Source organism: Dioscorea cayenensis, chromosome 2 (genome assembly GCF_009730915.1).
Source record: "Dioscorea cayenensis subsp. rotundata cultivar TDr96_F1 chromosome 2, TDr96_F1_v2_PseudoChromosome.rev07_lg8_w22 25.fasta, whole genome shotgun sequence".
Taxonomy (NCBI): domain Eukaryota; kingdom Viridiplantae; phylum Streptophyta; class Magnoliopsida; order Dioscoreales; family Dioscoreaceae; genus Dioscorea; species Dioscorea cayenensis.
The window spans coordinates 5,915,331-5,939,950 of NC_052472.1; positions in this window are offsets into that span (position 1 = coordinate 5,915,331).

Genomic DNA, 24,620 nt, shown 5'->3' on the forward strand with positions numbered 1-24,620 from the left:
AATAATTAAATAAAAATATTTGGGTTTTTGTGTAAATATTTCCGATGGAGATGCAAGAGCTCTAGGACCAATTTTTCAATTCCAACCCTGCATTTCAATGTTATTTTTCTACCTCTTGTTTAAAAAGATAAAATCCATTAACTTAAATCTATTTAAATAAATAAAATAGAATAAAATTAAATAAATAAAATATATTTTAAATGCAATATTTAAAAAAATATATAAATATAAAAAAATTGGAAAAAAAGATAATATCATCACTTATTTTACATGGTGATTTTAACCACAACTTACATCAAACCAAACACTTGAAAAATAAATGCAGCATTTTTAATTGCAGGCAACCAAACAACTATGATGTAAATTAAAATACAATAAATTGATTTACATGTAATTTTATTTACATTGTAATTGAAAATACAAGCAACCAAACAACCCCTTAGTAAAAGTTAAAACAACTTTTGAGTACATTATTGATGACCTAAAAAATTATCCTCTTTTGTTCGGAATAGGTGATCATTTTTCCTTACCGAATTTACAACAGCCTGCATTGTAATATCCGATCCACTAAACAAACATGATAAATTCCATTTTCTTCCCATTTTTTTAAAGCTTTGCTTGGATTGGGTTGGGCTGAAAAGTTATAGCCCAACAATTTGGCTGTCACTACCAAAGCAACCCATTGAGATCAAACTTATTAATTTTTTAAATTTATTTATTTATTTATTTTAAATCACCACAGGCAGAGGACATTCTTTTGGAGATGTCATAGAGATGCATGTAAAATCTTTGGGAGAATTGGTTGACAGAGGACAGGCTTGAATGCAGTGAAGAACTTGGAGATCTTGTTAAGGTTTGATAGGGTTGGAGGCTTTCCTTTTGTACTACGTTGAACCTTGCTTCCGTCATCGTCTAGACTCTTGGATTATAAGATTAGCTCAATCATTTTTATCTCAGTTTATAAGATTTGCTAAAAGATATCCTTGTTTTGCTCATGTTTATTTCTTTATTTTTTTATACATTTTTATATTAATTCATGTCTTCTATAACCTCGAATGCTTTGAAGAGTTTGGGTTTGAATGCTCTAAACTATGATTACAAAATTGAAATTTTATGCATAATTTACTAATTTTTTATATATATAATTAAAATAACGCATATCTTAGTAATTAATTTTTTAAGCCTAGGATGCTTGCCTATAGATCATTATAGATGGCTCCCCTCCCAAACCATCAAGAATATGTATTATTTCACTACTACTCGACAAGGTTTTTTTTTTTATTTTTTTTATTGGGGCATGAGATTTATCTGGATAAAGTTCTAGATAAAGTTCATCATCTTTAATGAAAACGCCCAACTTGTCTCATCCCATGGATCTCACTTTTGTTTTTTATTGGTTTGGATGATTTTCTTTCATTTTGAAATCAATTCCATAAAATAATTATCGTGTATATAAGATAATAGTAAAACTATTATCTTTTACTATAATGTTAGAGCTAATTAAATAGAAGATTTGACATAAATTAGAAGTTCTTGGTATACGAAAATGACATAACAATTTTATTCTTCAACAAATTAGGATAACCTTGTTTAATATATATATATATATATATGTACACCACATAGTCTATATTAGTGGGTATATAAAATTGCACTAATAATGGTATTTAGGTATGCTATCAAATCCATCTTTATAGGATATTCTCAAAGTCTATTCATGATTTTATATGATAGACAAAGTTAGTATTTGAAAATATTAAAATTAAAATTAAGATTAAGATTAAAGAAAAAAAGAGAAAGAGGTCCATATCTTGTTTCATAATTGATATCATAATTTATAAAGAAAATTTACAAATGATGACAAATATTTTAGGTTTAAAGAAAGGGGTCCCTAAAGCTGTTCAAAGTGCAAACTCTCATGACTCCATCTTGACCAAAAGGCTTGCTTGTGGGTGTAGACCTGTTTCTTGTAAGGTCTGTGAGTACTTCTCCGGTTCATAAGAGACGCGAGGGAAGCTTGCAACTAGGTAGTAATTCTCCGCATTCAAACAATCCAAAGAATGAACATAATCATATATGTGAATACAAGTGTGTGTATTCACAAATATGAATAGTAAATGTGACAGTATCATGAGATTCTTTATGATTACTGTTTGTGGTGTTGTCTCAATTTAATTTTTTTAACCGTAAAACTTAGTTCTAGTTTTCTAAATTGAAAGTTTGTTATAAATTTATTAATTATTGTTTAATGTTGTATTTGTGTTCAATGACTATTCAATTTGTGTTCACAATATTTTTTAATGTTTAATAAAAATATTAAAAAATCCATGACTATAAGAACAAAAATGTTGATAAGGCAGTGGATGTATAATCGGAATCTACCAGGAAGACAAGGATTGACCAATGAATTCCTTATTGGGGTTGATGAATTTATTCAATTTGTAATTAATCAAGATGACTCATATAAAAATGGGGAAAATATTAGGTGTCCATGTTTCAAGTGCAAAAATAGGTGATTCCTTCATCCACATGATGTCATTTTGCATTTGTATCGCCAGGGGTTTTGGGAGTGCTATTGGAATTGGACCCGTCATGGTGAAGAAGTATTCCCAATTAGTGAAGAGCCTAAGGAGGTTGATGATCAGATTTTAGATCATATAGCACAAGAGGGTGAGCAGATGACTTAGGATTAAAGGATGATATATGATTGTCTTCATTCTCATGTTCCACCAATGGATGAATCTCATCATTTTGACAAAGCTGGTCCAAGTGTGCAACCACCATTAGATGAGCCAGTTTCAGATTTACAAAGTGATGAAATAAGCCAATTGTCTAACAAATTTTTTGATGTATTAAAAGCTGCCGATCAACCCTTATATATGGGCTATGAGAATCACTCTCAGTTGTCTTTCATTGCTAGGATGTTATCTATCAAATCTGATGCTGATATGTCTGAGTCTACTTTCAATACCATGGTCACCGCTATTAAGGAGGTTCCTCCGTTAGATAACACAATGGCGATTGATTGCTACCATCATAGAAAAACTATGAATGAATTGGGTTTACCTGTGGTTAAAATTGATGCTTGAAAAAATGGTTGCATGTTGTACTAGAAGCATGATGCTATGGAAGGTTTTTGCAAGTTCTATAATGAGCCAAGGTATAAACAGTTAAAGAGTCAACATGGGGTACTTGATAATTACCCGCGTAAAAGAATTGCATAAACAATACTAAGATACTTGCCACTAATTCCAAGATTACAAAGCTTATATGCTTCTAATGCTACAACAACACATATGACTTGGCATGCTACAGACAAAAGAAATGATGGGGTGATAAGTCATCCATCCGATGTTGAGTCATGGAAACATTTTGATAAAACTTATCGTGATTTTGCTAGAAAACCTCGCAACATTCGATTGGACCTCTGTGCATATGGCTTTGCACCACGTGGAAAATTTGGGAAGACTTATTCATGTTGGCCTCGCAGCTTATATGTATGTTTATTTATATGTTAATTCTTGATGAATGGCATGCATTTTATGATGCTGAATGATAGAATTCGGAGTCTGATTCTGAGTGAGTTTAGGTGAGACAAATGGCAATGACAATGTGAAAGTAGTTGAGAAATGAATCAGGTGCTTTGATATGTACGCTAGCAGTATGTGTTAACCTCAACCTTACTAATTTGACTGTCTTTTGAATGATGCTTACCCTATTGATAATCAATTTGAGGGTAGCCTCTCTTTTTCTTACTAGAGGTATTTGAGAAACATTGGTACGTACAAATGCTTACCCTATTATCTCATTCTTCTAATTTTTACTTTGGTATTGAATAAATTAGAGATTAAATAAGCTTTTATAAACATTTTGGTTGTATCTATATATTCCATAAACAAATGGAGTAATTATATTTGTATGAGTGGGTATTAATGTATTCTTATATTTAACTCTGTACTACGAGTTGTGTTTTTGGTGTTTGATTTCTTACTCCGGAAGTTTGAATGCTTGAGAATGGACAAATTAATATTACTGTAATTTCTTTCAATAAACTTATTGTTCAGAATTCAGATGCATATTCAAAAACTTGAATTATTTTGTTTTGATCTAGGCTCACATATGCCAAGTAGTTCAACAAGATGACCTAAGTCAATGTTGCCATAGGATTGACAAAAGTTTGGATATGTTTTCTGTTTGGAATTTGGACACCCTAATTGAACTGGATCACTCATTTACCATGTTATGACTTTATACCTAAAACAATCCAAACTTTATTTATGTTTTCATTGGTATTCCATGGTGCTTCATTAAGTGATTCATGTTCTCATTGGTATTCCATGGTGCTTCATTAAGTGATTGGTTATGGTTTCAAATTTGGAATTCCTTCTTGTGCAATCAAAATGGATAAAGTTCCTATCACACTAAAAACTGAGCGAGAGTAAGCTATTCTCAGTTTAGTTCTTAAATTGCATCAAGATTAATCATGTTTGTTTTGAACACTCATGATTATGATATTTACTCTCTTTTAAAGTCTCTGTAGATCACATTATTTTCATTTTGTATCATTCTTTGAAGTACTTATGTTAGCAGGGCCTATCAAAACAAAAAAACAAAAAAAGTTGTTCTTATCTATTATTGCATCCAGGAAAGCTAAAATTCCATGATTTCTTGAAGTAAAGAAAATAGAAATTGTGATGGTAGTTAATTTCAGCAATCCAAGACTCTTTTTTTTTTCCAACAATTGATACAGGACAACAACATTCAAAATCTCAAGTAAGAAAGATTGATGTTTTTAGCCTAAATCCCTTTTGTTCCTTGTAGCATTCATAATTTCTTAGACTTACTATAATTTTTAAGTAGAATCCATCAAGAAAAAGATATTTAGGAAAGTTATTGTTCTGAGGTAATGCTCATGGTTTTGTTTTTCAATGACTTATCTTTTCAAACAGATTGACTTCATGAAGTTGTTTTTGGGGCTGGAAATTAGCTAATCAGGTTATATGAGCTTCTAAGGCAAAATCTGGTAGAGAGTAAGAATCATTACGCACTAGTCACTTGTGTGTTTCTTCTGAAGGTACACCTTCAAAGATTTTAAACCATATTATTTTAGTATGTTTAGTGTTTAACCTAGGTAATTGGAACCGGATTGGACCAGAACCGGACCCTAAGCAAGTCCAGTTCCATCCCCAAAACCGACCCATCCAAAACCCGTTCATAGACCGGATAAACCGGCCAGTTCAACCGTGAACCGGATGAACCGGCTCGGTTCATCTGGTTTTCACTCTCAAACTTTTAAGGTTTGAGTGCTTGACCAGTTACATCACATGTCATCTTCCACTCTAATTTTAAATTTTATGATAATAAAAGAATCAGTCTAAGATGCATAAATTTCTTACACTATGAAGTCATAGATTATGTTGACAATAACGTTGTAAATGGTCATTAGGGATAATACACATTAATGAAAAGAGCTTTGTACCTAAAATATTAAATTAAACATGTATGAAATAAGTTGTTCCTAATTTATTTTTAAGTTTTAAGTTTTAGGTTTTTAACTATCAATTAAATAATAAAAACAAATGAAAAAAACCCATAAAAACCCTAAAAGCATTAAAAATATATTTAGTCTTTCATAAAAATTTGGTTTAAATGTTATTAAATGTTGTGTTTTAAATATGGAATCAAGAATTGTTTTGGTTGATATATTGTGCATTTGATTTAAAAATTAATTCAATATTTAATGTATTTTTATATTATATTTTTAATTATTTATTTATTGAATCCAGTTTAACCCGGTTCAACCGCGGTCGGGCCTCTTGACCCTCGAACCTTGGCCTTCTCCGGTTCAAAGGTCCGATCCGGTTCTGACTACCTAGTGTTTTAACAAGTTCTTCTCTAACAGTGGAATACGGTTTGAACCTATATTTTCGGGGTTGAAAAATCATATGATCTAGTTATATGAGCTTCCGAGATGAAATCTGATACTTTGTCTGTTGAGATTTTTTAAACAAAAGGAGCCAAGAGGCTTATTATTAAAGGATAAAACAACAAGGAAACAAAATACAACAGAGGAAAGATTGGGAAAAAGAAAAGAAAAGCCAGAGGAAAGACAACTACAAAATCAGGTTAAAACATAAAACTAGCATCAGAGAACAAATTCATGATCTATTGGGGAAGATCATTGTCTGAGTGGAACAAAGACAATTGATGGAGGTTTCGGCCGAGATGGTAAGTTTCGTAGTAGTGCTCAGCCAGGCTTGAGGAGTGATGCAAATACGTGGAGATCCCGTTGCGAGCAGAAATCGATTAAGATTATTGGGTCAGGATTGAAGATGCCAGGAGCAGACATTATTTGGAGATCGAAGCAAGTCCAAGATGTTGGAGTCACCGATGAAAATAGTCTGAATCTGCAAGGAGTGATCAAGAGCAAGCTGAAGAGCAATGAGGATGATCTGTAACTTTGCAACAAGTGTGCTTTAGCAGAAGAAGAATGATAACCTGCAAAAGAAATTTTATAATTAGAAGAGGAAATAAAAAAACCTTATGATTAAGATTATTCCAAACTGAAGCTGAGAAGAGGAATAAACCATCAGATTCACAAAAGTTATTTAAAATCAATTTCTTGCAAGATGGATTGCTAGCACAGTTGAGATCTTTAGCCTGATTAATGGTTCTGCGAGCAATGTTATAAAAGTTAGGCTTAATATCCCGAAAGATTGCATCACGATGAGCCTTCTGTTGGGATCTTATCACTCTAACAAGGGAATTATCATGTGAAAAATACATGCCAAAACACAGCGGATAACAAAAAATTTTAACTGCAAGTAAACATGATAAAACCCTAACGCATCCCAGAACTAGGATTAAATTCTAAATAAATAAATAATTAAAAATTATAACTTTTTTTGATGGCGATTCTAAACTCACCCTTGTGTTTCCCCGAAATCGAAAGGGACAGCGAATCACGACTCCCCTCTACTATCACGTACGCATGAACGCCTCTGGGTATCAAGTAGATATGCTAGTACCTTAAGAAATAACAATTGTTTCTTTGTTCAAATAGCAAGCACCCAAGATTCGAGAATTAACGGAACTTATTGCAACCTCATACAATCATTTGCCACTGAATATCTTAATTAGCATAAGGCATGAAGCGAGTCACCCTTATTTTAATTATAATTAATTTCTTGATCTCTTAGGGAACTGATTAGGTCAAGTAAATGATAACTCTTATCATTTCCCTTGGGCGTGGCCACGCACCACTCAGTCTCACTAATCAAGTGGCCGGTGATATTCACTCTCTCTATAGAGAGGGGCAATCCCTTCACTTCACTCATGTCTCTCAGTATGAACAGCGACATGCTCAAACATACCCATACTTGCCACTCAGTTAAGAATGATGTTAGGCTTAAGTTAAAGCATGTAAGGATTCATCCGAGATCCATAGTGATTTCAGGTCGAAGAATTCGAGTACAAGAATTGCTTGAGAAAAACACTTATGACTTTACAACCATGCAGTGTTCTCAAGAGCGGATTAATCCAGGTACACTGTTCCCAAACATGTATCTATGGCCTTTGATTGATATCCCATATCCTATGACCCGTAAAACAAGGCCATCTCACGAAAGACATACTAGTCTTAATTTATTTTCATTCCCATGAAAATAATCGACTAGGGACATTTAGAATATTGTTCTAGTTTATGCTTCAAGGTTTTACTATCCAAATCACGCATTTGATAACTTGAGCAGAACCAATATTCAAAGATATTTTATCTTATTAACTATGCACAGAAATAATAATAGATAAAATGATGCCTCATAATAATTATCCAAATAATAAGAGTTCATACAATGTATTGGGGTTAGGGCTTACACTAACACCTTCCAAAGATACCAAGCTGCTAAAGCAATGATAGATTTCAGCCTTAAAGAGAAATGGTGTTGAGAAAGCCAGCTGCCCATAACAAAACCACCAGGGAAATGAATATGTTTAGAAGTTAATGCAGAGATGAGATTCCAAACACCCTGAGTTTTGCAACAAAGAAAGAACAAATGTTCAGAGGTTTCATAATCAAGATTGCTGAAAATACACATTCTTCTAGGACCCAAGTTAATGGGATGGAGGTATTCAGCAGTGGAAATTCTACCATTAAAAATTAGCCACAAAAAATGTTTAACCCGAAGAATAACTTTAAGGGATCAAAGCTTCCTCCATCTAACCCAAGGAGAAGGATCAAAGATGATATGATTCAAGAAGTGGTAAGCAGTTGAAGCAATTTTATGAGTAAAAGATTTAGGAGCCCAAACCCACTCTTTGGAAATGTTATGATTAACTTAACCAAGCCTAGAAATGATCTCACTAGCATAAGGGCCAAAACGATGAAATAAATAAGCATGATCACATCTATCTTCTATGCAGAAATCAGTGCAAGTAAGAGAATCTAATTTAAGATGCATTGATAAGTGCTTGTGCGATATGAATGCGAAGCATTATTTCCTTATGTTCAGCATTACCTTCCTTGGGTTTTTACACTAATATGTGTGTTTTTATGTTATTTTCGTGCATGTAGGGTTGTGAAACCAATTATGAAGGAAAGAAGCCAATGTGGATCACAATGCACTGATTTTGGACGAAATCTTGCTAAAGTTCAAACGCGAAGATATAAGTCGGGTGCGAGATGCTAGAGGGTGTGCCAACCTCCCCGTATTTGAGTTTACACAACCATTTGGAGGGGCACAAGGGCAGTCACACTCAAGCATTCTGACTTATGCACATAGAACAAGATCTCCATCATCTTATCCGTCATTAAAGAAGCAAAGCGATCCACGGCATAAACGTGTGCCCGTTTATGTTACCTCGATGAAAAGTGGATTCGATAATATTCTTGGCATAGCACTGTAGTAGGTTACTGTTGCAAATCACTGCAGAAAATCACTGTAGCAGTTGATGTTTACAGCCGGCCGAAAATCTCAGAAACAGAGAATCCACACGAGCGTGTGGAAATTATCCACGGCCGTGTGGAAATTCCGCACGGGCGCGTGTACCGTACATTCCCGTGTAGTCGCCCGATTCCAGCTCTATTTAAAGCCGATTTCAGCCCCGATTTCAGCATTTTTTTCTTCATCTTTTCCCCAACTTGTGAAAGAGCTTCGGCTAGGGTTTCGAGGGGTATTGGCCAAGGTTTTGGAGAGGTTCTATGGCTCCAACATCGTGATTCCATTAGGAAGAAGGTTGGTAGGGGAGCTTCCATCGAGGCGTATCCTATACCGGACGAAGGAATCCTTGGACGACGAGTAGAGGACTTTCCACAAGACCATCGACACGACCATCGAGGGGATTTCTTTATGGATTCATTGCTTTTACATTCGATTTCTTTGATTGTACTAAGCTCCATGGAAAGCTAAACCCCTACTGGGTACTTGGATGATTATGAACCCTAGGATGTATTCGTTTCATTGAACTTCTTTATTATGCTTTCAATAAATTGATGTTTATTGTGAGTTCCAACCTTGAATGCTTGATTGTATGAACATTTCCCCTAGAGTGACACTAGGGTTGAGAGTTCTTGTTGGTAAACCTTGTGAGTGAGTGGCACACCACTAGCGTTAGACAAAAGCTAGGTTGGAGAAGGGTTGAGAGGGCGAGTCGAGAGGTGCAGGGAGCATCTCCTTTCTCCTCGGGACGTGATAGATTCTACCTCCGTTCCTCGAGTTCTTTGCGCCATAATAGAGTGAATGGTCTAAGGGATGAACCTCCACTGGGGCCTAGTTGCGCGTGCAATGGAGTGAAGCGTTGAGAGGATCTTAGTATCTAGGGCTTAATTGTGGCTAGGGACCTTCCACCGGACCAAAGGGGTAGGTCTATATTTAGGAAGAGATTTATCACTTGGAATCCCTAGAGCTCATTGCAACTCTATCGCGAGTGCGAGGTGTTGAGATTGTTCGATTTCTCCTCCGGGACATGTATAGAGTTAGGCATAGTTGACCTTAGATTTGGGACTATGTATGTAAGGATTTCCACGACTCACCATTGCATTGATTAGGAAGCATAATAGAGAGTTCTTGCACTTGAAGCAATCATCCTAGGTGAAGCATTATCCGAGTACCCCATTCTTTATCGATTGCCTTACCCTCTTACTTTTGCTCTTTCACTTGTTGTTTTTATTGTTAAGAATTGAATCAATTTCACACTTATCACTATTGATATTCCACATAGCTAAGAATCAAATTAAGTATTTTCACTCCCTACTCCCTGTGGATTCGACCCCGCTCACCCGGGATTATTACTTCGACAAGCCCGTGCACTTGCGGGATATAAGCAAGGGGACCTTGTCATGCATGTTAATGAAAGTGGGTTTAAGAGCAAGAGGGATCTAACAGCACCACGGGTCATAAAGTAGAGAGGTATGAGAAGTGTTGACTATTTTGATCTAGCAAAAAGGTTTGAGAATAGCTGCAGTGTGATACAGTTCTCTAAAGAACCAAGAACAGTTTCGAGGAGCTGAATCCCTCCAAAAGTTAATGCACCCATACTTAAGCTACACAATATTAACCCAATTAATATCATCTGAATTTAAATAATTAAAAACATGCTTAGCATTGAGAGAATGTTTCACAATGGATAAGTTACGCAGAGCAAGGTCCCCCCAGATTTAGAATCAGTAATTTGACTCTAGGATATTACATGGATGCCCTTTCCATTGGCATCTTTATGCCAAAAGAAATTTCTAACAATTTTAGAAATCTCGCTAAGAATGGAATTAGGAATAGGGTAAACTGAGAGGTAATAAGTAGGGATAGCAAAGAGAAAGGAATTAATCCGGGTTAATTTAGCAGCCAAAGATAATTTAGAGTGTTTCTATCTTGAACATGTGTGATGAATCCTGTCCACAAGAGGTCTGAACAAAGAAATACCTAGCTTTTCAGGAGAAATCAGAACACCAAGGTAGGTAATAGGAAAAGAGACTATATTAAAATTAAGGATATACTTGATACTTCTAGACACTCTAGAGTTGAACCAGGAAGGGAAGTAAATAGCAGTTTTAGAAGTATTGGCATTTTGACCAGTCAAGCGAGCATAAATGTTCAAGCATAAATTGATATTCTTGGCCACAATTATGGAGGCATGGGTGATAATAATCAAGTCATCTGCATAAATAAGGTGATTGAAGTTATAAGAAGATTTAAATCATAAGAAGATTTAAATCAAAGCCAGGAATCATGCCAGAAATACGGGCCTAGTTAAGTATTGAAGAGAGGTTTTGGAAAACCAAAATGAAAAGATAAGAGGAGATTGGATCTCCTTGTCGAACACCTCTGGAGTAGGAAATCCAAGCTGAAGGAGATCCATTGATAAGAAATGAGAAAGAACTAGACTTGAGACAAGTTTTAATCCAAGAAATCCAAATATTAAGAAAGTCCATTTTAGCTAAGGTTGCAAGAATTGCACTCCAACTAAGTGTATCATAAGCATTTTCTATGTCAATTTTAGTTATCATCCTACGGGGGCTGTTAATATCTTGCTCTATGAAATGAACAATCTCTTACAAGGCAATGATATTATCAAAAGAGCACCGGCCAGAAACAAACTGGCTAGCAAGAATTTTAGACACAATTTTGAAACAAACATCACAAAGCGAGGTAAGGCAATAATCAGAAACAAATTTGGGATTGTCCTTTTTAGGAATGAGGGCAATATAAGTCTTACCCTATTAGGAAGGCATAACAGAGTTAGCGAAGAAGTATAGAATAGCTTCAAAGAGATGATCCCTAATGTCTAAACATAAAAAGTTGTAGAATTTTGCATTAAAACCATCAGGACCAGGGGACTTACCAAAAGGAAAATCTTGAATAGTAACATAAACCTCGTCACGAGTGACTTCTCGAGTAAGAATAGAGCAATCAAAATCAAAAAGAGTTGGGAGGTCATTAGGAAAAGAGCTAAGGATATCAATAAAAGTACTGTTAGAGTTATCATACCACAAATTAGAATAAAAACTAATAAATCTACACTCAGTATCAAAATCATCAGTAAAAGAGACACCATTTGATTCCTAAATTTAAGAAATAGAGTTGTAATGAGAGCGAATACGAACAGTGTTATGAAAGAAGGCAGTATTCTGATCTCCTTCTCTGAGCCAAAGCAAATGTGCACGTTGAGCCCACCCAATGGTATTCTGATTTTGAAAAGAAGCAAACCTAGTGTAACACTCCATGTGCCTAAAAGTGAGATCAAAATCAGGAGAGTCAACCACTTCGAGGGAGCGGATAGAAGCTTTAGTGTCTCTAAGAGCAACATCAAGAGGAGTAAAACCTATAGATCTCTAGGAAATAATTGTAGATCGAGTGTGGGAGAGAAGGTGAGTAAAGGCATGCATGGCATTTCCTCACATGGAAAATGACCATGCCTCACTTTCTACATCATGACACCCAAGGTACTCCAGCCAAAATTATCAAAGTGGAAAAGGTTTTTAAAACGGAGAGGAAAAAGAGAAGCAAAGAGAATGAGAGGGGTGTGATTAGAGAAAATACGAGGTAAATGAACTAGAGAATAAGAGGAAAAGGTGGAGAACCAAGCTAGATTTACCAAACATCGGTCCGGACAAGCCCAGCATCGGGAAAGCGCAAATTGATTATTGCACCAAGTAAATCTACAGCCTAAAAAATTTAGATCAAAAAGATTGTTCCTATCAATGAAATCTAAAAAAGCAAACGCCTTGCATGAGTAGTACGGAAAGATCCTCCACAATGCTTGTTATTACAAATGATGGTATTGAAGTGCCCAATAATGAGCCAAGGAAGACTTAAGGCAGAAATTTTGGAGAGTTTCGCCCACAGGGCCCACTGAGAAAGAGATCTATTAGAATTGTAAATCAACAAAATGATCCAATTAGAAGAGGTATTAGTTGAGATGACAAGATGCAGAGCTCATCGAGAAACAGCAATAGGAGAAACATGACAAAGAGCCTTGGTCCAAAGAACAATAATACCCCTGAAAGCCATCCGCTAATAGCGCAACCCACTCCCAATTTCTGGGAATTTTGATACAAAAATGATCAACTCGATCAGCATTAGCTCTCATTTCTACTAAGCATATGATCATTGGACGGTGGGTAGTCATCACGCTTAAACCTCGATCTAAAGTGTCCTTAGATGAAATCCCCCTACAATTCCAACATAGAATCTTAGAAAAAGCCATAATACAACTTAAGATAAGAACAACAAGGAACTCAAGAAAGAAGACTTCCATAAAGAAAGGAGAATATAAGGAAACAGTTAACTAAGGGAGAGAAAATTAAGAGCTAGGCTCTCCGATTTCCAATCTTCCCTTTTTCAAGGAAGAGCCCATCACATGTCATCCAGACCATCATCATCTAACATGGCATCATCTGGGTCTTCCGAGACATCATCTTCTGGATCACTACCATCCGAATTATCACCATCAAGGGCAGAAAGGACGCTGTCCACTGCCATGGAATAGGGGTTCTCCAGGAGTGCTAAGTCTAGATTAGAAGAGATTAAAATAAAAGATCGAATAACTAGTGGAGGGGATCCAAAGCGGATAGTAAGAGGGGCTAGATTTGGGGAATCGAGAGTGTCAGCCTTGCCATTATTAGACGAAGACTTTGGCACAGTAAAAGAAATTGGGACTTGCACTTGCAATGAAAGTGAAACTCCTTTGTTAGAGGAAACAGTAGGGTTGTTAGTCCAAGGGTATTAACGCCAGAGATCTCAACAACCGCATCCCTAGAGCTTATCGAATCCTCCATAGGGATTTGATCAGTATTATAATATTGGAATCGGCAAGCATGAGATGAGAGGGTCCCGCCATGTCTGTGACTTTTCGCACCAACCCATGTGCCTCTGGAAGGAATGCCTCCAGGAGCGATAGGAGCCGCGTTCTCCTTGACTGCTGCACCACCAGACACCAGATCAGCTTGAGAGCCAAATCCACGACCGACGAGAAACTAGCATCAAGGATCCAAACTCTCGATCTGAGTGTGAAACAACAGGATTCGCCGGCCCCTGGAGATTTACACCAGTAGAATTGATCTCCATATCCATAATAAGAACATCCCCGGTCTGATGCGAAACTGACTACCGACCTCCTTGGATCACGGAGGGGTGGAGAAGTTAGACCATCCCCGGCTATTAATATATGAGAACAGGAGTTAGATCCATGACTGATGACTTCACAGGTATAGCAAAAGGTAGGCAGCCGCTTGTAAAAAACCACAACAAACACCTGATAAGAATCATCCCCAACCCAAAAACCTCGACAGAGAGGTTTAGAAAGGTTAATTTCGATACAAACCCTAGCAAACTTAGATCTTGATAAAGAGATAGTAAGGTCATTGACCTTCAGAAGGTTACCCAAATGAGAAGAAATAGTATCCAAGGATTCATCATGCCACAGTCAATGGGGAGATTATGAAGCTGTACCCAGATAATGGCTGTAGTGAGTTTGGCAAAAGCAGGTTCAAAGAATGGCTACCAAGGAACCAACAGAAGAGTTAAACCATTGAGAGACCATGGCCCATCAGTGAGGAGGTGCTGGATGGAATCATGGGAGGCACAACGGATTAGAAGAAACCCATTAGGAAGGTCTGGGATTTGGAGATCACCAAACTCCGCTTATTTTTCCATTAGAGATTTCTTCACCTAGTCGAATAGGGATGGTTTACCGAAGAATTTACCAAACAAAGCATTTTAAAATTTTATTTGGGCATGAGAAAGGGTTTCCTCATCGAACTTAACGAAAGATGAAGAGGGTTTTTCAACTTTTCTAGGAGTTGAGGGTTGTGGACTGGAGATGAATCAAAGGAACGAGCAGCAGAGGAGACAAGTTGGGCCCAAGATTGAAGGGAAAGAGGGGGGATGCGGGAGGTTTGGTTAGGGAGGTTGTCCCCTGCTCTCCATAGCAAGGGAAGAAGGAAGGAGGAAAGATAGGAAGGAACCCCTCTCAGGCAAGGAAGGAGAGCTGAGTGTAGAGCTATAACTTGCTTCTATTGAGATTTTAAAACCATACTATTTTAGTATGTTTAGTGTTAGACAAGTGCTTCTCTAATAGTGTCATCTGCAAATTGCTTTCCAGGGCTGAGGTTAGATGTGATGCTGATATATATATGAGCTTTCAAGGCAAAATCTTGTATATGGTAAGTAGAGTTGTTTAAATATCATTGTTTTTTTTTCCGGGAAATTTTTTTTTTACACTACACATGTCTAATGTGAGATATACTTGAAACTATCTCCCTCCTTGTTTTGTTTGAATGATCAGATTATTTCATAATTTGTTTCATGAGTGCATTGCAAAACTAAATTAAAGAGTTTTCTTGTTGAATCACTTCATTCTTTGTAGCTTCCATAGCTTCTCTACATTACTTGTAACATGCATCTTTAACAATTGAAAAACTTACAACTAAAAAGAAAAAAAGTTGGAACAACTTTAAGGAACTTATATATACATATAGCAGAAATTTAAATAGAGAAATCTGAAGTTCACCTGACAAGCACCTTATTTTATTAATTATTTAGTTACATAGCTCCATATTAATCTGTTTTTAAGTTAAATTTCTTATCTGTCAGAATAATTTACTTGTGTAAGATTTATACGTTGGAACTTTGTTCATGTTTGGTTCTAGTTATTTTTTATTTTGTAGCTAGATTTTGGTAATTATATTTCTTCTTAATTATTCTTTTTATCTCATTTTGCATGTTGCCCTTCTTTTTCTAACTGAAGTTTGATTGTTGCCCAGCTAATTGAAGGTCTACAAGCTCGTTAATATATAGAAAGGAGATTGTAAGAGAGTTGTTATCATGTGCTTTCCAGTCTGTATGGCAACAAATTTGCCAACAATTGAACTATATCAGAGAACATGAAGAAAATGATCAAACTATGCGGAGAGAGTTACACCTTTTGAAGAGGAAAAAACAAAAGACATCTGTGACAACCTGGAGGCAGGTAAGATGCGGCCTAGAAAAAGACCAAGAGAGGAGGTAACAAATTCGTTGAATAACATGGAGGAGATAGAAAGTGATGTGAACAGCTTCGGCTCTGGTGATGCACAATTTTGGCTAAATTACTACTCCCGTTTGAAGAGATGCAAGAAGACAGTCCAGATACTCCACAGAGTTAGAGATCTGCAAGCAAGAGGAAATTCATTTGCTCAAAATGAAGATATATTTATTGATTCACCACTCGAAACTTCCTCCGGTTTGCCTGCAACAACCTTACATTTTACTTCAGCTGAAAGAAAAAAAGAATAGATTTTGCAATGGTATGGGCGGTGTCTGCAAGACAACAATTGTGACACAGATTTACACTGAGTTACATGAAAAGAAAATTGTAGAAAGGTTACATTGTCACCCCTCTTCATCTGCAGATTTAATGAGTAGAGCACAGGTATTACATGAAGCCTTAAGAAGCAGGAAGAACTTTGTCATCATCTTAGATGATATTTGGAAAAGAGTTTCTCTACAAAATGTGGGTATTCTTGAGCCTAATGGAAGTAATGGGTCCAAAGTTGTGTGGACCACTTGTTCCATGAATGTTTGTAATAGCATGGAGAGCGAAAAAGAAATTAAAGTAGAGGGTCTTACCAATGAAGAAGCTTGGAGTTTGTTCAAGGAAAAAGTTGGCGCTGAAGATATTATTATGTCAACTAAAATTCAACCAATCATAAAGAAGGTAGCAGAGGAATGTGGAAGACTGCCACTGGCCCTTATCACTGTTGATCGTGCTTTGAGGAAAACAAAAAAGTGCCAGTCTGGAGGAATGCATTGCAGCAACTCAAGACATCAAGAGCTGATCAGATACATGGTATGGGTGAAGAAGTATTTGGGAGTCTTAAATTCAGTTACAACTGATTAAGCAGTGACAAAATTCGTGCATGTTTCTTGTATTGTGCTCTATATCCAGAGGACTATAAAATATTACTTGATGAGCTGATTGAATATTGTATGGTTGAGGGATTGATCAATGAAGAGGAGAGTATACAGACTTGGAAAGACAAACGGCATGCTTATCTCAAGGAACTCAAAGATGTGTGCATATAGAGAGTGTCGGGGATGATGATAAGTAGGTGAGGATGAATGACTTGATCCGGCATCTTGCAATTAACATTACAAGAATGGGTTGAAAGTCTACAAAGAGTCTCATTGATGAGAAATGATATCAAAGCATTTAGTGGCCACCTAAATTGTCCCCAACTATCTACTTTGCTGCTACACCATAATGGCTACTCTGAGATTACCTTCTCTGACACATTCTTCAAGCATATACACAACCTTAAAGTCCTTGACCTCTCAAATATTGGAATAAAATCACTTTCAAATTTGATTTCTGTCTTGGTGAACCTTCAAGTGCTGATCTTGACAAAGTGCTGATAGCTCATGTGTTTGCCTTCACTAGCTAAACTCCAAAAACTAAGACTATTAAAACTTCTACAACTATTTTCCTTAAAACAATTACCTCATGGGCTTGAAAACATGGTAAAACTTAGACATCTAGATATTTCCAACGTAGGATGGGGAGGTTTTCAATTTGGAGCACTTTGTTTTCCATCTAGAGCACTTCTGTCCTGCCTTGAAATTCTTTACATGGGTGATTTTGTCGTAGATAATTCAACAGTTATGGAGATCATAGCCTTGAAGAAGTTGACCAGATTTTCAGCAAAGTTCGGTGATTTGTTGACCTTAAATAGCTACATTATCAAGGGCTGATCAATTTGATCTCTTGAAAAATTTTGATCACTTTTCTATTTAAAGTAATTGATGTATATGATGGACATGAGAGCGTTCACAAAGTTTTGTTGCCTGGTGCTGCAAACTATTTGGAAATTGACGATTACAAATTCGTCCGATTGTTAGAATTTTTTGGGTCTGATGAATTAAGACGGTTGGTATACTGTAGAATCAAAAACTATAATAAAATGTTATGAATTGAAGGGGATGGAGAAATTTGTGCTTCCTTGCTTAAAAAGGCTTCATTTATACGACCTTCATAGTTTTAAGGGCTTGTGCAAAGAAAAAGCCCATGAGGAAACCTTCAAGAACTTGACACACCTCACTCTCCTCATTTGATTATATCCCTTCAATTCTTTCTCCTTTTCTTTAGTTATTTTAATTACCTCTCCTTTTCTCCTTTTGTTAATCATGAACTTAAAAGTTATCACTTGGAATTGTAGGGGTTTATCAATCTCGAACACCACGGTTGGCATTCATAACTTCATCAAAACCCATAGACCAAATTTTATTTGTTTGGTTGAAACAAAAACTAATGCTTTGAGAATTTACAGGTTTTGTGCAAAACTCGCTAGACAATGGGACTGGGTGGCCATACCTTCTATCGGTTTCTCTGGAGGTATCATTGTTCTCTGGAGCCGCTCCATTGGTTTGGTCACCCCATCGCAGTCAACAGACATGCTCTTCATCTCGTGATCTCTTCTAATCATAATTCTTGGATCCTTACTACTGTCTATAATTCCCAGCTTCTTTCGGATCATAAAATTCTTTGGAATTCTCTTGCAAATTAAAACTCTCAACAACCTCTTTGACTTGGGTTTCTCTAGTTCCTCCTTCACTTGGTATAATGCTCAGAATGGTCTTGCACGTAGATGGGCCAAACTCGACAGATTTCTTGCTAACTTTCAATGGCTTTTAAGTTTTAAAGATTATTCAAATTACCATCTCCCCCATACCAATTCTAATTACTCTCCCCTCTTTTTGAATGCCAAAAATTCTCCCAAGTTTTTAAACAAAATCTTCCATTTTGATAATGTTTGGTTTAATCACGAGGGGTGTCATGATAGTGTAGTTAGAGCTTGGTCAGATGTTACTTTTAACACTCCAATGCATTCTTTCATGCACTTTGTTTCCCATACTAAAAAAACATTCTCAGGTGGAAAAAGAGAGGCTTCTGTCACATTGATGTAGAACTTACGAATATTCGGGAAGAGATTAAGAAAATGGAGACAGCTGATGAGTTGCAGCTGGATGCTTGGCATGGGTTATGGCTCCGCGCTTTGTACAACAGACACAATGCTCTCCTATGACAACAGAACATTTTTTGGGGGCAATGTTCAAAAGTGCAATGGATCACTCATGGGGACAACAATACGTGCTATTTTCACAACACTATCAAAATCAGACAACACATAAACAAAGTGAGAGAGCTTATGGACATCTCGGATAATATCTTTTCAAATCAAGTTGATATTGAAAATTGTTTTATCCATTTCTTTAAAAATCTTTGGTCATCGTCTACTACTCATAATTCAGATTTATTCTTTAATGCTTTACTAGATGACTTACCCACTCTTACAGACATGGATAGAGATTTTTTGTCTAAACCCTTCCTTGTGGAAGAGGTTTACAAAACTCTCAAGTCCATGTCCCTTGGTAAGAGCCCTGGGCCGGACGAGTCTGAATTCTAAATTCTACTTGTTTTATTGGAATATTGTTGCCAGAGCATCTTTTCAAAGAAATCTCTTTTTTCTTTAACACTGGCCAGCTCCCTCACACTTAGGGTAAAACTTATGTTGCTTTGATTCCCAAAAAAACTAATCCCATCCCTGTCTCTGATTTTAGACCTATTTCTCTCTGCAATGTTTGCTATAAAATTATCACAAAGATGCTTGCTAACCGCCTTAAGACAATGATTCATAAGCTTATAGGTCCCGAGCAATCTGGGTTTATCCCTGACGGGGAGCTTTTGATAATATTATTGCAGCCCAGGAGATTTCCCATAGCATAGAAACCAAGAATGGTTTTTTCCCCTAGGATGATCCACAAAATAGGCATTGAAAAGGCTTTTGATAAAATTGAGCGGCCCGCCATTATTGCTACCCTTCCGGAGAATGCTCTTCCTTGAAAATTAGATTACTTGGATCAATTCTTGTCTTAACTCAGCTTCTCACTGCACTAAAAAAACGTTTTTTTGAGGCGGTTTTCAAGCCCTATAGAGGCGGTTATAACCGCCTTTATAGGTATAGCGTTGCGTTTTTTACCCGCCTCTAAAACGCCTCGTATCAAGCCGGCTTGTACCAACCGTTGGGGTAAGGTTCATCTACGGAAGCGGTTTTTAATAACAAGAGTAGAGATGGTTATAACCGCCTCTATATCTACTAAGTTTTCATTACCCCTCAATAGTTTTAGAGGCACTTAGTAGCTATAGAGGCGGTTATAACAGCCTCTATAGCTACTAAGGTTTCATTATCCCTAATAGTTTTAGAGGCGGTTATAACCACCTTTATAGCTACTAAGTTTTCATTACTATTCAATAGTTTTAGAGGTGGTTATAACCACCTCTAAAAATTAAAAGTGGTAGAGGCGGTTATAACCGTCTCTATAGCTCCTAAGTTTTCATTACTACTCAATAGTTTTAGAGGTGGTTATAACCACCTCTAAAAATTATAAGTGGCAAAGACGGTTATAACCACCTCTATAGCTAATAATTTCTTGCATGTTCATACTTTTAGAGGTGGTTATAACCACCTCTAAATTTGTTCATTAATTGAATTGAATTAAATTTTAATTTTTTCCTATTAATAATAAACAAATTTGTTTAACCTGTAAATCAAAAACATAAATTTTTCACTACATTCAAAAATATCCTAAATTCAATTTCATTGACTTTTATTGACATGTTATGAGTTAAAAGGCATTATATTTTAAGTAATAACAAAATGTAAATATTTTACACTATTTATGACTTTCATTACAAAATATTTTTTGAGTTAATTACACAAAGTAAAAAGCTTTCGTGTATCCTCATCTTCAACCCTATTGATCTTTAACCATGAATTCTCCAAAATCTGCAAAAACATTAAAAAAATCCAATCTTATTCAATCAAAATCTAATCTTGTATTTAGAATAACCAAATAAAACCTACACATAATACACTAATTTTAAAAAAACTTAATTGCAAATCTGATATTTTCAAAGGCCAAAAAGGTAAAAACAGGCAAGCAAAGAAACAACTCTCAATAGCATTCAATCCTTTTTATCAAAGATTTACTCGACAAGAAGAAAAATAGTGTTCCAATTGTCTAATAAAGAGATTAACCAAATTAAGCAAAAAAATGTGGCAAAATATAAGTGCTAAAAGCATGATGCGTCAATTGTCAGATTCAATGTTGCTTTTAACAACACACATCATGATCATTGTCAAGATAAATCAGTTAATTATAGGTTAGGTATCTACCTCTTCAAACTCATTGATTTCATTCTATGTGTATCTGCTAACTAAAGCTTGATTTGATTTTCATGTGACCTGAAATCATAAGAAAAAAATATCTCATAAATGCATCAATTTGATTCTTATACATTAATCACCATGAATCCCCAAATAGAAACTAATAGAATTGCAAAACAATCCTTCTTGCAATCAAACAGTCACTTCAATTCCCCAACAAAATCTCACAAAAATGAAGATAAAAAGATCTCAATTTTAATCATGCAACATTATTAATTGTTTGCAGGGCGATCTAAACTACAGATTATATGTAGTCATTGTGCATGTGGGTTCTCCTTCTTATGGACATTATGTATCCTTTGTTCATTCTGACAAGAAAAACTGGTACCTAATGAGTGACAAGAAAAACTAGTAACTAATGTGTGACGAAAAAAATGGATTAGAAATATTACAGCTCGAAACATGGTGCAATAAGAACAGAGAGACAGAGATTTACTTTTCTAAATAAAACTAATGATGAAAATTGTAAATTTTGAGCAAAAAAACTCTACTTCAAAGCTAATACCCAACAAACCTCTTGAGCCACATGATGTTCAGATTTTGTACAGTCATATCAGTCAACAGATACAGCATCTTCAACCTATGGACATTATCACAAAAAGATGTTTTACTTTATTATTTAAGAATGAAAAGTGATAAAATATACGACAAATAATTTACTTCCTCGGCGGGTGCTTTACACATCCTATCATTTAAACTTCTTTCAGCCATAAACCCTCCAAAGAACTTCTTCATATCAGCCAAATCTAAGCTTAGTTTCTCATATTTATCCTTCATCTCAGCCAATTCCAATTTAACGTTCTCCAACTCCGCTTTATGATTGTTGTCAGTAGTGAATTTCGATATGATAGTAAAATACCTACTTTGTGTAGGGCTTAATCCCAAACCACGCACCCTACCATTATGTTCAGCTCCATAAATCTCTTGAAATACCATTTCATTGATTTCATTTTGTTCAAAATTTGCACTTGAGCTTGTGTAACTAAGTTGGAGATCATGTGCTGCTTCCTGTAAGTTCAACTAAATATTATTCAAATAGAAACAAAAAAACAATATCATCAACTGAAATGTTGAGAAAATAAAATAGAAATTATACTTTGGGGGCTTTTCACACACACACACACACATCACATACATTTATAATATATCTCTCAATTACTAATTGTAACATGTTTATGAAAGTTGATGCATTCCAGCTATGTCATTCAATCTCTAGAAAGGAAAATGATGCCAAGGAGATACTGTGAGGACAAGTAAATTTTCACATGAAAAGAGCACTTGTCATATGCTTAGAAATAACAACCTTTTCATGCCCTCTAATTATCACTACATATGCAACTCATCTAAAATAAACCATGTGTGTAGAAGAAAGGAATAATGTGTCTTTAAGAAAGGAATAATATGCTTAAAGTCCATAACTTGTAAATCTAAATCTGAATCTAGAGAATACATCGTCTCTAACATGCATAGTCAGATGGTTGAGAAAAAGCTAAATAGTAGAGTACCATAGTAGGAAGTAAACAAAATCACACATGCATAAAATGAACAAATTAACAATAGACTTTCTAATGAAATATGACACTTGACATTCTCAATGTAAAAATTAAAAGTCATATTTACTCAAGTCATGACAACGTAATATAATTATCACCTTAATAGGCATAAAAACAGAAATTTGCAACGTAATTCTTGATATCAAACTGATTGGCTTTACACTAGATGAGCAATTTAGTGTGACAGAAAAAAACAGTACAACATTAATTTATTTAACAAAGACAACCTCAGCACTGACTAGTACAAGGCCCCAAGAATGTAACATTTATCATGTGATTACACTTTGAGAGTGAATCTCAAGAAAGAAAATCATTTTATGATGATTGTTATAAAGCTGAAAAGTGTGATAAGCATGATTAGGAAAGAAAACGTAGTCCATTGATTTGGCAATATGTCAACACATGGTTTGTGCTTTACAAAAGTCAATTGCTGCATAAGAATTTAGGAGAGCATCAAAGAATCAGAGAAATATCTTCTTGTTGACAATATGAAAACATTTAGCTTAAAGAATGAAGATTTAAAGATGAAAGATGTAATCACGGTGAGTTAAGACGCAATCAATGACAGCAAAAGCTAAGAAAAAATCTTTAGAAAAATGTATATGATGGAAATGCTAACACAAACTTTAAAAACTTTATAGGATATGTATCTTATGCATGCCTATCTAATAGAAAATGCAGAGGAATTTCCAACATCCTTCGGAACTATTCAAGAAATTGAAAATATTGGCAACATAATGAAAATAGAGAGGTATATGATAGATGGCAAAGAAATGAAAGTTTTTAAAAGCTGGCTTATGAAGATAGACAAACAATGCACTCAGATGAACACAATTAAACACAATGAAAAAATATTCTTCATAGAAGTGAACAACTTGATCAAATACCCTTCATTTTGTTCTGTTGCTCGAATCTTTCACCAGTACAATCATACTCAAAATAAAATCCCCATAGAATTACCATCCTCGGGACACAATACTTGTAGCTTCTATTAGCTATAATAAACTTATTTGAGGATGAAGTTCAGATCTTATACCAATATCGACTAAGTCAAGGCGCACCTTTAGGTTGTCCTTCGACTTATCAAGTCCCCAAAAGTTCCAATCAAATTATCACACACATTTTTTTCTATGTGCATCAAATCAAGATTGTGGCTCAATAAGTTATGTTCCCAATAAGGTAACATAAAAAATATACTTCTTTTCTTCCACACTTCATATGATCAATAGGGCCTTGATCATATCTACTTAAGCTCTCTTCACTAGATTCTTGCACACTAATTCTTGGATGTTTTGTTCTTTTGCACTTCTTTCTATTTTCCTTCTTGCATTTTTTTCTTCTTAAATTTTCCAAAAGTGAATTGAAGCCCATCTAACTGATTCAGCACATCACTTCCACTTGCTCGCTTTGGTGGTAGCCTTTCTTCTTCGGTGCCATCAAATAATTGTTTTTTATAACGAAACCAATGACCTTCGGGTAACCACCTATGAGAACACATGTAACAATATTTTTTACTCTTATATAACCACAAAGAAGATGTGTTTTTAGCAAAACATGGACATGCAAACTTCCCTTTGGTGCTCCAACTGTATAAATATGCATAAGCCGGAAAAGTCATTTATAGTCCACATTAATGCAACACGATGTGAAACTTTGATGTTTAGAAGCATCAGGTTTCACACTTTTCCCACAATTTCTTTAGCTCCCTCTATTAGAGGTTGTAGAAAGACATCAATATCATTTGTAGGCCCCTTTATCTCCTCGAATTATCATTGATAAAATAAATGATGGTTGCTTTGATTCCAAATCTA